The 16,921-nt window shown below is 39.8% G+C and overlaps 1 protein-coding gene across 9 annotated transcripts in view; it reads left to right on the forward strand.

Annotated features, from left to right (window-relative positions):
• The window catches only part of ZMAT4 (zinc finger matrin-type 4), a 337,657-nt gene that overhangs the window by 66,404 nt on the left and 254,332 nt on the right, over positions 1–16,921 (forward strand). The gene's annotated exons all lie outside the window — the stretch shown is intronic.

Consider the following 16,921-nt stretch of genomic DNA (forward strand, 5'->3'; position numbering starts at 1 on the left):
GCACCAAGTTCCTTCTACGTGATGGCTGCTGGCCTAAATGTGTTTATCAGCATAAAGACTTCCCCCATAAAGTTAAAACAAAGTTTAAAATCCGAATATTCGTAAGGGACATAATTCAGTGGCTCTGGCTCTTTAGGATGGGCACACAAATAAATGGCTGCCTTTCCATCTTCTTTTGAGAACAGAGAATGAGAGACGAGAGGTTGCCAATGTCTGTTGGGGGGATGGGGGAGGAGGACAAGGTGCTGCGCATGGATACAATGGGAAGCTGGGGGAGCCCCAGAAGCTGAGTGATGCCCAGAGCATATTCGCTTTTGTAGAGAACATATACCAGTGGGAACATGAGTTTTCAAGTGTAATAACTTGTGAGTAATTTTAGATTGGAGGGCTTAGCCAGCAATTTTCTTTTTGTCTGACAAGTCTGACAAATGCCAGTTGTCACTGTCACTCACCAGACATCTCTGAGCCTGCAGTTCCTCTGTGCACAATGAAGGAAACAATATTAACATGTACACGTACACGCCCAGAAACACAATAAACTGACCCTGTGTGCTTCTCAGGATTTTGTGGTGACCAAATGAGACCTCTTAAAATAGTATTTGTGAAAATGCTTTGGAAGTGATAAAGTGTGGTGTAACATACAAAATTATATTGCTTTTCACTATTAACTCCATTGCAGCAATATTCTGATGAAGGCAAATAAAACTTGCTCTTCTGAGAAAACTTTTAGAAATCAGAATCTGTGAAAAAAGTTAGCATATTTTTTTGTCAGTAGGCACTCAAATGTTAGAAGTAAATGTGAACTTAAAAGAATTATCTAAAATGGAAGATAACCATCTTTTGAAGTTAAGAACTTTCTAATTTCTGTGTATATTGCTTTGTAAACACACATGGTTTTATTAATATGATTTCCCCAGTGAAGAAGAATCAGGGAATATGTTCCTGCTCTCACATTCCATAGCTTCCTATTAGCCCTTTATGTTCTCCCTTTATTAGATTTTTTTGTTCGTTTGTAATCATCTTACTAGATTCTTGAGGACAGAAAGAGAGCTTTATTCATTTGATCTTCCATAATTCCTGGAAAAGTGCCTGCACTTCACAGATGTGCATTTAGCATTTGTCTACAAAAATATCCTGATGGCACAGTCCAGCACTGCTTTATTGTTACCTGAACTAGAAAAGGAATGTCAGAAAATTGAAAACAATTTATTAAAAAAAAGAAAAAGCTCTTAGCTGCTCAATTAAGAATTTAGTTATTTGAACTCAAGTTTTCCTGTTACTACTCTGTATCCTTGCTGTGGCATAATTAAATTGTTTAGAGAATGTGTTATTATTTGTTGCATGTAGCATAGATGGGATAGGGAAAAGAAAGCAATTACAATAGATCTGCAATTAACAGTGTTACACATCATCAAAACAACATTAAATGCATTGCCATTAAGCATGGATGGGGGCTCTGAATGATGTTTCACTCCCTTCTTCCAGGCAGAGGTGGGGCACTTCTTTCACAGACAAACAACACGTGTGCTCTTTCTGTAAAGCAGCTGGGGATGTGAACAGGGCTCATATCTCATGAGATCTCTAGTCTTCTAGCTTCTGTCGGGAGGCTTCTTCAGGTACTTCTTCATCTCTAACAAGAGGGCTTCCATCAGATGATTTTGAAGGCCATTGGAGAACTGATAGCCTGATCCTATTCATTTGCCCCCTCCTTCCACATACACTCTCTCTGCTGAAATTGCATGAAGAGTGGGTCTCTAGGAGTCTGAAATCCCATTCAATTCATTGAAAATATTGTCACACTGAGTCTCAATGCTCTATCACTGATGTATTGCTTTAACTTGATTTTACTCAACTAGAAAATATTCCCAGCTTCCCTACGGGACAAATCAAAAAGAATCCGCTGTGTCCTTTTTGCATGTCCAGCACTATTAGTGTTAGTTATTGCAGGGGATTCTGAAGCTGTGTGAGAACTAGTCTCTGCCCTCAAGAAGCTCATAAACTTTGCTGGGAGGAAGAGCCATAGGTAGTTCAGTGTGGTATAAATACATGTGTGATCCTGAGAACGTGATCTGTAGAGTCCTACCTGCCCCTAAGGAGGTACTCACCTGATGTGATCTCACAAGTGTTGATTCTTCTGTCCATTTGACTTTCTGACATATGCTGCATCATGCTGTTAACTTTTTAGATATTTTCATATTCCAAATTCTAAAGAGTGTGTCACCACTCAGAGTTATTATGGTCAAGAAAGATGTGTTGGGATTGTCATGAATTATCTAGTCCTTGGTAGATGGGTTACATTTTAGGGCTGTTGGAATGAGAAGTCTTAGAATCTCCAAGTAGGGCTTCAAGGAGCATTGGGGAGGCAGGGTTGGCTGGAGGGAGGATTTGTGTTCAGGAAACGAGGTGCACAGTAGTATGTTAGGGGTGTTTTGAGGGCAGAATGTAAAGGAAAGGGGACTTTGTACTCTTGTGTGGCTCTTAAGCATTTGGGAACTTAACAGTGTAATCAAGCATTTCTGAGTAGCAGTCCCTTGGTGGTGGTCAAGCTGCATTGTTGGGAAAAGAGCAGCGTTCGTACAACTTTTGCTTTGAGACTAGTATGCCAGTCTTTTGAAGTAAAAAAGAGAAACAGAACAGATGGGTTAATGCTTAATAGCTGCATGCTCCATTTAAAAGGCTGAACCTTTGTATAGGAGGACAGAAAAACCTAATATATGTCTAATGGACCAAACCCTTCAGGTTTTATTTTTTAAAATCTCTTTCTGCATATGAAATCCTAAAGTGGAAAATATGGGGAATATAAAGGCATTATTATTTTTCTTACTTGCTAAGCATTAATAACATGTTAATGTTTTGGTGGAAAATACAATTAGATGTTGTCTCTGCTCACCGAGTCAATCGAACAAGTAGGTATAGACAGAGGGGAAGAGAAAGCTTTCACACGTGCCTTTCAACATGCCTGAATATATAGAGGTTAGGAATAGTTTCCCAGTGAGTTCATTTGAGTAGTTTGTCATAGTTTTAAGTGGCTAAAGAATCATTTTCTGCAAAAAGAGAGAATTTCTTACATGAGTGAAGGAGTGGTTTTCTGGCATGTAGGAAAAAGAAGATTTGTATAGAAACCAAAAGGACAGAAATTTTTCTTTTTTAAGTAAAGCTAAAGAAAAAATATGAATGAGTGATCTAGGAGGAAAGAGAGAACTCTTGTCAGGCAGGCCCAGTGAAGTCAGCATAAATGTGCCAGTCTCAGCTACTTACCCCTTCCTGGGAATGCTAATATCTCTTGTGTTGCTGTGCCATGTATGCAATTAATTGTTCATTGCAAAATCAGTGGCTCAAGTGTTCTGGCACCTTCAAACAAGATTGTAAGCTTCCTGAGGGTAGGCAAGAGTCGTGCACTAAGTTTCTTCATTTATTTCTATAGCACCTACCCTAGAATTCAGTCCATGGTTGTTGTTCTTGTGGGTTGTAGGTTGATGAAGAGGCTGAGGTTGGGGGCTGGAGGAGGGATGCAATGGGTCAAGTTCAGTGGAAGCACTGATGGCTGGGCAGGAGAGGTATTGGTATAACTTGGGAGTCAGGGAGCTGGCCTCAAGGTATAGGTGATGGTTTTGTAGTTATAGGAAAGATGGTTCTCTACACTGATGAAAAACTCTTCAAACATTTCTGAATCTTGAGGTAATGTCAGTCCTGACAAATGAACCCCATTAAGCCACTCATGAGTGGCGGAGTCCAGGATTGTTCTCTAGTCAGGGAAGCAGCAGGCTCATAGGGCCTATAGAGGCTTGCTGAAACTGATTTTTCCTGTTTCTCTTGTTTTGATTGTCTTCCAACAGAACTTTGGCCTTCCCTAGCTTCTTTTTAATCCAGGGGAATAGCTAAAGGACAATTTTCTGGTCTCTATAAGTCTGGTAGTAGATGGGATGTAAGTGCTTTGGGGCTAGACACAACAAGGTGATAACTGAGGTTCCTAATATGTGCTGATTGAAGCAGCCTGATTTTCTGTATTACCATTGCCTTTAATGACTTCTCTGTTCATCTCTCACACCTTCTTGACTTTGCTTTTCCCTTTTTTTTTTTTCTAATTGTCTGAATATGCATGCAGGCTGGACAACTCCTCTCCCATGTCTGAGAGTCATTGGTCAGTATCATGTTCTGTTTCTGCAGCCCATGGGTTCTCACCGCACTGGAGTTGTGTCAGGGTGCACTGGGTCAGCAGCCATCCTGGGCATTGCAGGTAATATGCTCCTGGAGATGTGAATGCTAACTGGGGGAGGACAATAAAAGATCTTTATGGCAGGGTTCCTGTGGAGGTGCTTCTCTGCACTGTACATTGAGAATCATTCTTTCAGTCTTTCCAAATCTCTTAAAGTCATGACATGCTTAATTTTTCCCAGATGCTGTTAATACAATTATTGGCTCATCTGTCGAGGCTAAAGCTATTCTTCTTACCCTTTGTGATGTCAGAGGACTTCAACCTATTCCCCAATGCCTAATAGTCTTTACCTCTGTTTCTTGATCATTTCATTGAAGATTCTTGAGCTTCTGTAAAGTTTCTACGTATTCTTATATTTTTCTGTTGTTTTATTCCAGCAAGTCCAGTCATTTTATCTTTTACCGATTATTACTAGTCAAAATAGTTCACTGGAATACCAAAAAAATGGTTAATAGAGAGGCCTAATGAAACAAGCAACAACAGGCTGAAGAATACACTCAGCTCTGGGCAACTTACAGGTTGGCTAAGAACCATTGTCAGATGGTGTGTGCTTAATGTACATTGATTAAGGGTAGGTAGAGTATGCCCTGCAGCATGAGTACTCATTTGCTGAGAAGATATGACATCGCTTAGGGGATTTTAGGAACCAGGCTGCATTCCACTGCCTAGAACTCAATCAGATGGTCCCTGATCCCCTGTAGCTTCAGGGGAGGTTGGAAAAAATAGTTTATATGTGCAGGAAAATGAAATGGGTCAACAAACACATAGGATCATCTCTGCCACAGTCTACCCTGCAGGTCACCAAAAATCTATTCCTTTTTTTCTTTTAGCACATAGAGTACACGTCCCTCCTCCACAGAAACATGCTCAAGCCCTACCCAGTTACTTTGTCCAGCTCAAATTTCAGGGTCTCTAGGAAGGGAGTGGGTCTCTCCATGAGATGTGGATGTGATTCTTCTTGGTCCCACAGCTTGTGAGCAACACAGAAATGTTAACCTCTCCTCCTTTAGAGTGGTGATGACAGTGGTAATATTTCTTATTCAGAAAAAGGAGGAAAAGAAGACCGAGAGTAATCACTGGCGTATAGCAAATTTGGCATCCTACAGGGCAGACATTAGGAAGTTCCTCTTTTCAGGGAGCAGGGGAAGTTCCCCGAATAGATTCTCATCTTCCTCTGTGAGAGGGACTTTCTCGTTCATTTTTCTTAATGAGACCTGGTTCTGCCCTCCACAATTCTTCCCTGTCCATCGTCCTTGCCACATCTGAAGTGGGTCTTGGGTCCTACACTTTCCTTGGGGACTGCCAGCATTCATAGCCCACTTTCTTCCAGATTTAAGGCATACAGAATACTCAAACCTTTTCCAATTCAAAGTAATAATTGCTTTTGTAATACAATTCTCTCAGTAATATAGAAGGCTTCTGATTTACTTTTTTTCAGAAAGCTTCATGTGTTGTCACCATACAGTTCTTTACTAGACACAATTTCAAGGCTGCTTGTTTATTTTATTGCTTCCTCATCTCTGTGTCTCTCTCTATTTTTCAGTTTAATGGCAGCCATCTTCAGATTACCTAATAATAGGTGGAAAGATCACATCCTTAATCCATTTTTTTGCTAAAATCCTTAGTCACAATGCACAACTGAGAAGTCTCACTGGGTCTTCAGCATACAATGTCTTTTACTGTGATATCTTTCATTTTTAGTTACTGGAAGCAATTAGCAAATGACTTTTCTAACTAAGTCCCAGATTTCTGGAACGACTCTCCTTTTTTATTTCTATCTGCTAATGTGCCAGTTACACATTCCAGTTCTTAGGGTTTTTTGATTCTTTTGCAAAAGCCTGACCAACAATCAATAGTAGACAATTAGTAGCAAACAACAAATACCAAGTGTTATACTTCTCCATCCTCTTTTGGTTCTTTTAGAACTATAACCATCTCCTAGCACAGAATCATCTAATTCCCCTAGAATGGTAAGCTCAATAGGCAGGTGACCTACCTTCCATGGTGTTGTAGTCAATAGTTTTGCCAGTGCTTTATCACTATATATCCTGGACATGTTGCTTTGTCCCCTCCCTGCCACTTATCACCCATCTAATCTAAGTCACTGTCAAATATTTACAGTTTCTATTATAGGAGAACCTCAATTTCTATGTTGGACAAGTAGGCTAAATGTAGTAATAAACAAAGAAGTAAAAATTATTTATTACTCACATTATAGCCCATTGTGGGTTTCCAGAGGGGGATTTTGTGCTGCATAATCATTTAAGACTCAAGCTAATAGAGGTTCCACCATCTTTGCTCCTGATAGTGCCCTGATGATCAAGATCCAGCTGGCACCTAGGGCACTGATGGGCAATCACCACTGATGGGCGGGTGATTTGTGCAGGACATTTTGGGGGGCCAGGCCCAGAAGAGGCATTATGTCCACACACATTCCACGAGCCAGAACTCAATTGTGTCTTCTTCTGACTGTATGAGAGGCTGGGAAATGGGGTAAGCTATGTGCCCAGGAAGAAAATGGAACCAGTTCGGTGAGCACATAGCATTGTGTCTGCGCACTATGTGTGTGTGGCAGAGACTACAGGGCACGTGGTGATTAGGACCTGTTTGGGGGATATTGGCAATGAGGTGGAGGTGGAGAAGACATAGAAAGAGAGGACTACCCGTGCATCCCAAAGGGAGTGTGCTTGATAAAGAAACATGAACAATTCTGGAAATCAAGTGTCTGGGGGCCTCTATGAAGATGATGTCTATTCATTACAGTGCTCTATAGGAAACAGAAGCAAACACATTTTTTGTCTAAAAGACAAGGGAATAATATGCTATCAAATTAGAATTTTCTCTCTAATTCCTCTGACTTAATTGGTCAACACAGAGATTTTCCAGTTGGAATTTGGGGCCTGTGTACTGAGTGGCATGTCTGACATGAAGGATTTCTTCTCTGTTCCACCTTTTTGGGCTTAGGCAACTAGTCCCCCAGGCCTTGAGCTCTGTGGCCTTCAGACTTCACTTCAGGCTGCACTTCCCACACTCTGGTGGTCTGGGAGCAACCCCCGGCAGGGATCAAAGTGTGTGCCGAAGGTGAGGACACATATATGGTATCACAGCATCTTTTGGATGTTTGAGAGAGATTTCCATGTGCTCTCCCTTGTAAGAAAGGTCATTCCTCTGCTGAGAGGCTAGGTTATTATTGGCACTCGACTCTGATCTTGTTTCCTGATTTGCTTTCGCCACCAAATTCATGGCCATGTCCAGCAACTAGACAAAGTTCTATGCAGGATTTTATTATACTCACTTTTACCTCTGGATACTATCATTTTCTTTACCCTGTTTTATTTTAAATCTGTATCTCTCAATTATTTATTTTGTTCTCTTGCATTAGATGTAGATATAACTTGATCTGTTATAGTCTTTGATGAAAATAGTAGGGTATAAGTATATAAATATTTAATCTTTTTATTTTAGCATTTTGTTCCTTTTTGGCAGCGGCAGTAAATTCACGTGATTCAAAATTCAAGAAGCGTGAAAGTGTGTGTAATGTGAAAAGTCTCCCACCTATTCCTCAGCTCCCCAGTTATACTCAGATGAAAAGAATGTGACCAATTTCCTTTGAAATTTTCTGTGCATATAGATGCAACTTAATTTTTCCTTTGAAATATTTTCTGAAAATGACAACATGCTAGATCCTCCATTTTTTATTTGTTTTAATTGTGGCATAGATCTCCTTATATAAATTATCATAATTCATAAGGATATATTTACTGAATTGACTGATAACTCCTTGGTAGCACTGATAAAAACCAGTAGAAAAAAAAAGACTTTCTCACTGAACACTCATTGAGTGAGGCACGTGTCTATTGATTTTCTGATCCCAGCCCGTGCTGGTTGGTTATTAACAGTGACAATTTTTCTTTCAGCTTTCCATTCCCAGCATTCACTTGAAAACATATGAATTCCTAACCTCCTTATCACTAAGCCATCTGGGTTTGTTGATTTTTTTTTTCCTAAGATATTAGCAGACAGAAGATTCTTAAAGGCTAATGACCTAAGTAAGTGGGCTTGAGTGTTGATCTAAGCCATGTGTCTTTTCTACATTTCTTCTGATGATGGGAGAAGGTGTTGAGGACAGCATGCTTTCCTCCTTCTCTGTGATTTGATAATTTAATTAGTTTCTTTAGGCGTTTTCTAAGATGAGTTAATTTGGGGTAGAATTTTTCTAGTTTTGATTTACATCCTTTTTTCTGAGAATCCTATAAAGGACATAAGTGCACCTTATTGGGAAGTACACATGCCACTCTCCTGTGCCTACTGCTCCTGTCTTCTTGCTCAATCCTTCAGGTATCCTTGATCTCTGGGAGGCCACCATTATGCCAGCTGCCAAAAAGGCTCCTATGTCCACTCTACTGATTCAGATATGGAAACAGCCCTTCCTTCACCTTAAAGAACCTGCAGGCAGTTTGAGAGTTTTTAGATTTTACTAAGAAAATAGGAAAAACGGAACAAAACTCTTTTCTATCTGCTACCAATCTTCCTCCTCTAGGCTTCTAGAGGACCGGTTCTGGCCTCACAGTTGCAAACTTACCTCTGACCTGAAACGTTGCCCTACTTTCCGATCCAAGAAATCCTAGTAACTTCTTGTTTTCATTAATTCTTTATAGCTAATCAGTTATTGCAGATAAGTTCTGGAAACTAAGCTTCTCCAGGTTTTGCCTGAACAGTGCCTCTTTATCTCATTCCCCAGTGTTCCATGGCCCTAAAGCCAGCCCCTGTGTTTAACCTAGGAGTCCACTGGGATGCTGTGATTTGCTTGAGAGCCCCAGAGTGATGTCTTCATCTTTTTCACTTCATGAAAAAGTTCATGCTCCCTTTTGACTCACCTGCTAAACTCTGTTTTCTGTCCATGGAATAAATTCACTCTCAGCTTATCCTCAGAGCAGGCAAAGTAGGGCTGAGTTATTAAAAGAACTTCTGGTCTACTCAAGGTCAGAAGGCCTGTGTTTTAAGTACAGGCTTAACAAAGTAACTTAACCCTTCTAGATTTTAGCTCCTTCTTCTGTAACATGAGAAGATTCAGTCTTCTTTCGTTTTATTTCCACTCCTCATGCCCATCCCCACAGGTAACTATTTTATTAGGTTTGACATGTTCTTTATTTGTATATGTTCTTTAAAATATGTATTGCAGTGTGGGCATGTATACTTTAATTTTTATTTCCGATTAGCTTAGATTTACAGAAAAATTGCAAATACAGAGTATTTCTATATACCCTGACCCAGTTTCCCCCATTATTAACATCTTGCATTACTATGGCACATTTGTAATGGCTACTGAACCAATATTGATACATTATTCTTCTTATTATGTAACACACATTGTAAAGTGTGAAATCCATACTTTATTTAGATTTCCCTAGGTTTTTACCAAATGTCCCTTTTCTGTTCCAGGATCCCATCCAGGATTGCACATTACATTTAGCTACCATGTCTCCTTAGGCTCTCGTAGGCTGACAGGGTCTCAGCTTTTCCTTGTTTTTGATGGCCTCAATAATTTTGAGGACTACTGGTCAGATATTTAGTTGAATGACACCCAGTGGAGATTTTTTGATGTTTTCCTCATAACCAGTCTGGGGTTCTAGGTTCTTGGTGAGGAAAATCTCAGAGGTAAAGCACCATTCTTATTCCATCATATTAAAGGTATATCATCAATATGACTTACCACTCTGAATGTTCACCATGATCTTCTAGCTCAAGGTAGTGTTTGTCAAGTTAATCCACTGTAAATTTACTCTTTTTCTCCCTTTCTATAGTGTGCTTTTTGGAAGGAAGTCATTATGCACGGCATAGGCATGTATTTTTAATATATACAAATGACATTGTGATGTGAATCTCATCCTTATCTTGCTATTTCAGTGAGCAATGTATTTCTAGGACCATTCATGTTCCTACACGATGTCAAATGTCTTGCTCCTAATGCTGTACAACATTCCATTTATCATATTTTGTTTTCCCATTCCTTCAGGAATTAGATTGCTTCTGGTGCCCCGCTCACCCAAGCAATGCTGTGACAAACATCCTTAGACAAGTTTCCTGAAGAACCTGTGTGGGAATTTATATGAGATAGATATATAGGCAAGCGTAGACCTTGTGCATCAGAAGTCATATTATTACTTATCTAAGCCTTGCTTGGTAGCGAATTGGTACATCAGGGGTCCCATATTCATGTTTCTGCCTTTTTTTTTCTTTCAGCTGTTCAGTTTTCCATTTTTTTCTTAATCTGCTTGATATTTGATGTCTTGTTATTTTAAATTGTCTTTCTCTAATTACTATGAAGTCTGAACAACTTTGTGTATATTTATTAGTCTTTGTTTTCCTTTTTCTGTGATTTCTATTTATATCTTGTGTCAATTTTTCTATTAGTATTCTAGTATTTTTCTGTTTGATTTCTTCATATATCCCTTGTTGGATTTAGGCATTGTAAATATCTTCTGTTCAGTCATCTTATTAAAAGTATTCATGACGCCCTTTGTTAATTTTGTTTGGTAATCTTGTCAATTTTTATGTGATAAATTCAACAGACTTTTTGCCTTATACTTTAAGAAGTTCTTCTCATTGATAGAATCATGAAATATACCAGCTTCTATTAATTTGACACTTCTATTGTTTGTATTCATTTCTTTAACTCTATTTGGAGCCTACAATTATATATTGTATGAGGTAGGAATCCACAGTGATTTTCCTGTGTCTAGTTCACCCGTTTTCCTACCACCACCTACATCTCTTTCTTTCTCATGATTTGTGGTGGCACCTTTATCATATGTTAATTTTCTTCAGGTACTTGACCCTAAATCAGACCTTTTTATACTGTTCTATAGTTCTATTTGTTTTTATCTGGGCCAGCCCATGCTGTACTTAATTTCCATCCCTTAGAATTATGTTGTAATATCTGAGAGTGACAAGTCATATCTCTTTCCTCTTCTGTTGCAGAGGTGACTTAGCTATTTATACAGTGTGTAATTTTGTTGTTCATGTAAATGCTTGAGCAAATTCACAAATTCAGTTGAAATTTGTATTGGAATTCCATCAGATGTAAGAATTAACTTGAAGATAATTGGTATCTTTATAGTATTGGGTCATTGTAGCAGGAATATCTATGCACTTACTCCATTGAAGCCAATTTCTATATTAAAATTTCAGAAAAATGTAATATATAACACATGAACATGCATATGATTGTTGTGGTATTTAGTTCTTAATAATATATGTATTATTATCTTTTGCTAAGGTTTAATTATTGCTCTTCAACTAAACTGTAGTCATTTTGAAGGCGAGGGCCATGATTTTAATTTCTTTCACTGTATTTGAACCTAGTGGGGCATAATGAATACCAGGATTTGTTTTTGTTTATATTTTTGTTTTGTTTTATTTTATACATTGTTGCCTCTTTTCCTGCCTCACTCCTGGTTTGCTTACCCCTTCCATCTGCCTCCCCTGGGTCAAAATGCCTAATGTGGCTGTGTAACAGTAGCTCACACCTACCTCCATTTATTGAGTAAGGCTAAGCACTTTTTTTTGCAGTGTGGTGCATTTCCTCTGGGGATGAGCAATGTAACTTAAAACTCTGCTGTGTCAATAAGTCAAGGTGAGTTTTCAGCTTTATACAACTGCATTCCTAGCCATTAGAAAGATGTTAACATTTATTGCCAAGCTGTCTCTTAAATATCCTGTAATAAAAAGCCAAAATATGCTATCTTTTTTTTTCCAATTTCACCCTTAAGCTGCATTTTCATTACTACATTTTCTTTGTAAAGTGCTATCACATTCTTTATTGAAATTTTTACTGTTTCAGGTGATCCCATAATAGTCTCCTTTGATCTGAAGGGAAAAAAAAGTTTTATTTTCTTAAAAGAAAGTATCATAGGGATCCTCTTTATTTTGCTAGTGACATGACTAACCCCTACCCTTTTGGCTATTATTGCCGTGTGTCTGCTTTTCAACCTATATAATTAAGATAATCCAGAGACATGATTTGACCTGTACCCTATCCAAATGCATGTAGTAATAAGCTATATGATAATGAGGTTTTCCTGGTTTAAAAGTCGTTTTAATCTGATTGTGTCACTGTGCAAGGAATTAAGTCAGTTTGCTTTGGGACTGTGTGTAGTGAGAAAACAAGACCACATTTGAAAGAAATAATTAAAAGTCTGATGCTGAATAGGTTGAGACCTCTAAAAGAAGCATGAGATCCCTCAGCTCTAGTACTTGAAGAACGCAAATGTCTTTGGAATGGCTTGCATACCTGAGATAAGACACTGGTGGTGATATTTATGGACTAATCAATATTCTGATTCAGTTGAAGAGGAAACAAAGTTTTGAAGTTAATCTGATGTCATTGGGTCTTTATGGCATTTAGAATTTTTTATGAAATGTTTTCTGGTTACAGGAGTAAGAAGCAATGTTTACTATACAAGCACTTTAAAGACCAAAGTGTATATTTGCTCAGAAAAGCAATCTTATAGTTAATATAATAATGTGGCAGAGATGCACAGTCCCTTTTTAATAAAAAATAAAGAATGGTGCTGGGTTGTAAGGTCCAGGGCAATCCCTTTAATTTTTTGAAAGAGATGGAGCACCTGTGTAAAACTTGTTCGCCTCCCTTCAGCATGCTCAGCCTTTTAGGGCTGACTCTGGAACTCAGAAAGGTCTCATCCTGCCCTCTGGGAATGCTCATGTGGGAAACTGCAAGTCTCTGCAGCTTGTTTTTGTGACAATGGTGTACAGAAGAACACCCTGGTTAATGTGCTTATATTTAGGTCAGCCAAGTAGTACAGGATTCTGAGAGGTGGGTGACTTGCAGCTATTTCTGAACATTTTCTTCCGAGTTAGGAGCATGATGATGAACACCCCTGATGTTTGCCTGCATTTATTCTCCCAACATATTTTTGAACATCTACACTCTGTAAATGTACCATAATAGATTCCATTTGCTTCCTCTATGGGGATCCCTAGATGAAAAAGACAAAGATATTGCACTTATTTCGGATAGGGAGTTAAGGCAGGCGCAGAAATGACAGCCATACAAATGAGAAAGGGGTAAGCAGCCTGAAAGAAGCATAGGTATGTGTTATTCATCACAGAGATTTACGATGACTTGGTTAGAAAGAAAATGCAATTTGACTTATTCTTCTCTATTTAATGAAATGTGAAAAAAATAAAAAGAGCTGCCTGTGTCTTGTCTGTAGAATAGATAATGTATTATTATATATTTAATAATTAAAAAGGGGAAATGTGATTGCTTCACATACAGAACAAAGCCCTGATTATGGCAGCACAGCTCTAAAAATTATGGCTGCTCAAGGTCACACTTCAGGAAATCTTGCTTTTTTTTTTTTTACTTGGACATTTGTCCTGTGTGTAATCATAAGGAAGTACTTATCCATGTCTTCAGGAAATAGTCATTTGTAATGCTCTGAGTTAAAGGGAGGGAAGGAGGAAGGAAGGAAGGAAAGGGAAACAAAGCAAAATGCTTACAGTGATGCTTGCTGTTTGGTTCCTAGAATTTTAGGAGTTTGTAGCTCTGAGAACTGTATATATGTAAGATATTTGGAATGGGATTTCTCAAACTGGGCACATGGATGTAATCTTGAGATTCTGCATATTCTTTTGGACTTCTTTTTCTTTTCTTTTCTTTTTTTTTTTTTTTTTTAGAATGGGGAGATTGTGGAGAGACAATCTTAAGCAGGCTCCACTCCCAGCACAGAGCCCAACACAGGGTTCGATTTCATGACCCTGAGATCATGACCTGAGCTGAAATCAAGATTCAGACACTTAACTGACTGAGCCATCTGGCCAGTTTTAAGTCCAGGTGCCCCTAGACTTAAAAACTTTGTATTTTTATTTCATTTTATTTTTCAAAAGATTTTACTTATTTATTCATGAGAGACAGAGAGAGAGAGAGAGAGAGAGAGAGAGAGAGGCAGAGACACAGGCAGAGGGAGAAGCAGGCTCCATGCAGGGAGACCAATGCGGGACTCAATCCCAGGACCCCGGGATCACAACCTGAGCTGAAGGCAGACACTCAACCACTGAGCCACCAAGGCATCCCTACTTAAAAACTTTTTAATGATAATTTTTAATGTGTATATTTGACCATCTGGATGTAAAGATGAAACATTCTTCTTTTCTGTGATAACAATTAAAAGACATTTTAATAAGATTTTAGATTAAAAAGTTATCGTTTCTCAGGCAGGAGTCATTGGATCCTTGAGAATTTCTTCTTTTGCTTATAGTTGAGAAACATTGGCTTAAACCGTATTGCATATTGAAATTCACTATTTGATTACTTCTTTGTGGAGCTCAATTTTTTACAAAGATTTTATTTCTTTACTCATGAGAGACACACAGAGAGAGGCAGAGACACAGGCAGAGGGAGTAGCAGGCTCCCTGCGGGGAGCCTGATGCAGTACTGGATCCCAGGACCCCAGGATCACGACCTGAGCCAAAGGCAGGCACGCAACCTCTGAGCCACCCAGGTGTCCCAAGGAGCTCAATATTTTTAAATGGCTTTTGTGCCAATGATTTCCAAAGCTGGTCAAGCAATGATTTATATTATTAAAATGATCACTGAATTGATTTATTAATTTTCTAGGTGTGTCAGTGATGTTTTAAAATTTTTTTATACTGAAAAATTTGTGGCTGGCTGCCTTTCTTTTGTGTATTCAAACTGAAAGCCATTTAGGAGAGCTCTGAGAGCTCTCAGGGGAAACCTCTAGTGGTGAAAGGGACAAATCTGTACATTTGGAATAAAGAAAAAACTGTTTCCCTTTTTGTTTATTCTTTTTCTCTCTGTTCATGTATATCTCTGTTCCTATATATCTGTCTCTGTCCATATATTAGAGAGAGAGAGAGGGAAGCAGAGTTCTTTATTCTCTATGTATTCATCATGTATTATCTATCTATCTGAGAGATGGACATAGGCAGATACAAGAGAGAAGCTAGTGTAGACGCTCAGGGACAAGTTGCTGGGAACAGTCAGCCCAGGAGGCTTTGGTCTGGGGAAAAGAAAACAAACCCTGTGAATGGTAGGATGTGTTCTGCAACCCGGAGTGGAGAAGGAAGCAGAGGGTGGAGGAAGGTGAATGGCCTATAATTTAACCACTGTTTTGTTCGCTGGTGAAATACTGTGTTGGCCCAGGATGGAGCCCTGGGAAGTGAAGTTGAGAAATAGCTGCCACAGCAGTAAAGGTGAGAGAAGATTCATCTCCGCCGAGGGCTGCTTTGGGAAAGCAAGTGCACATTATCTTCTTTATCCATGAAGATTTCCTGTGTCAGAGCCCACTGAAGTTGGAGATGATTGGGACTGTGAGGAGCACCAACAGGGACCTCCGTGGCTCTAAAATAAGGTAGATTTATGCAGCGTATGGAAACTCAAGGCAGCTCTTCAAGGTAGAATCAGTCAGGGGGTAGAGATGTTTATTGGGTTCTAAATGTTCTTTTCTGCTTTTCAGAACATCTTTTTTCATCTGGCTTGCAAGCAGGGTTTGAAAAATAAGATGTCCTGCCCACTGCGGCTTGTCATACATTAACAGCCTGGTGTTAGGACCTTGGAACACAGCCACACAGGTTGGCAAGAACATATCCCACTGTGGGGTTTCATAAATATTTGCAAGGGGAGGAGGAAGAGAACACCAGAAAGTTCTTCCTGAGGAGTGGTGGCAGACATTAACTTGCAGATCAGGTTTCTGGGAACAACTGCCCTGGCTCACGCTTGGATTTAAAGTTCTTTGAAGACTTGCCCAGACTGAGAGGAGGCAGAGGATGAGCAAGGAGCTGATCCCTTGGCCTGTAGTAGAGGCTATTTGGTGTATACTGTGTGCTCTTGCAGGCCTCCTGTGAAACCAGGGTGGCAGTCAAGGCCCTAGAGGGGACAAAAGGCTTGGTCAGGATACTGCCTCTTCCTGGATGGGTAGCACCCTTGAGGCCCTCGTCTGTTTCCCACCTAGCTCACCCATGGGGGGCTTTGGCCTGGACTTAGGGTCTTGCCTCACATCCAATACTTCTAGTTCCAGCGTATTTACCAACAAACCAGTCTCAATATAGAGGATGTTGCAGGTGAGGAGTGTGTGACTGGCCAGCTGATGCCCTGCACGGTATGCTCCCCACTCCAGACCTTATTTATGGCAGCAGTTTCACTGACCGAGGACCAGCCCTGTGCCAGTTATCATAGGCAAAATCTCATCTTATTCTCTCAACAACTCTGATGATCTGTAGGTATGGTTTTGTACTTGCCCTTTGAGGAAATTTCAGTTTAAAGAAGTTATGTGATTTGCCTAGCTGCAATGCCTATTGCTATTTAGGAAACTTCCCGAATACTACCTTGCCTGGCCCTGTCAGACTCCCCTTTTTCTTTATCTAAGGACAGGTGATGATGCAGTTGAATCTAGCTGTGTCCCCTTCAATTCAGCAACCATGTACTGTCCTATCCGTAGGTGCGGGGCCCTGAGCCTAAGGCTGAGGAATACGGGATGAATGGTGCTATCTCTCGGTCATGGTCATTGCTTGGGTCCCCTGGATGGCTGGGATGAGTGTGCACACAATTGGCCTGGGTGTTAGGCCAGAGCCACTCTGATGCCTGGGCAGCAGCTGGTGCTATGTTTCGGGGATGCGGGCTGCAGGGTTTGGGGGATTGTCAGGCTGGATGCACGGAGGAGG

Source organism: Canis lupus, chromosome 16 (genome assembly GCF_011100685.1).
Source record: "Canis lupus familiaris isolate Mischka breed German Shepherd chromosome 16, alternate assembly UU_Cfam_GSD_1.0, whole genome shotgun sequence".
In the NCBI taxonomy this organism is placed as follows: Eukaryota; Metazoa; Chordata; class Mammalia; order Carnivora; family Canidae; genus Canis; species Canis lupus.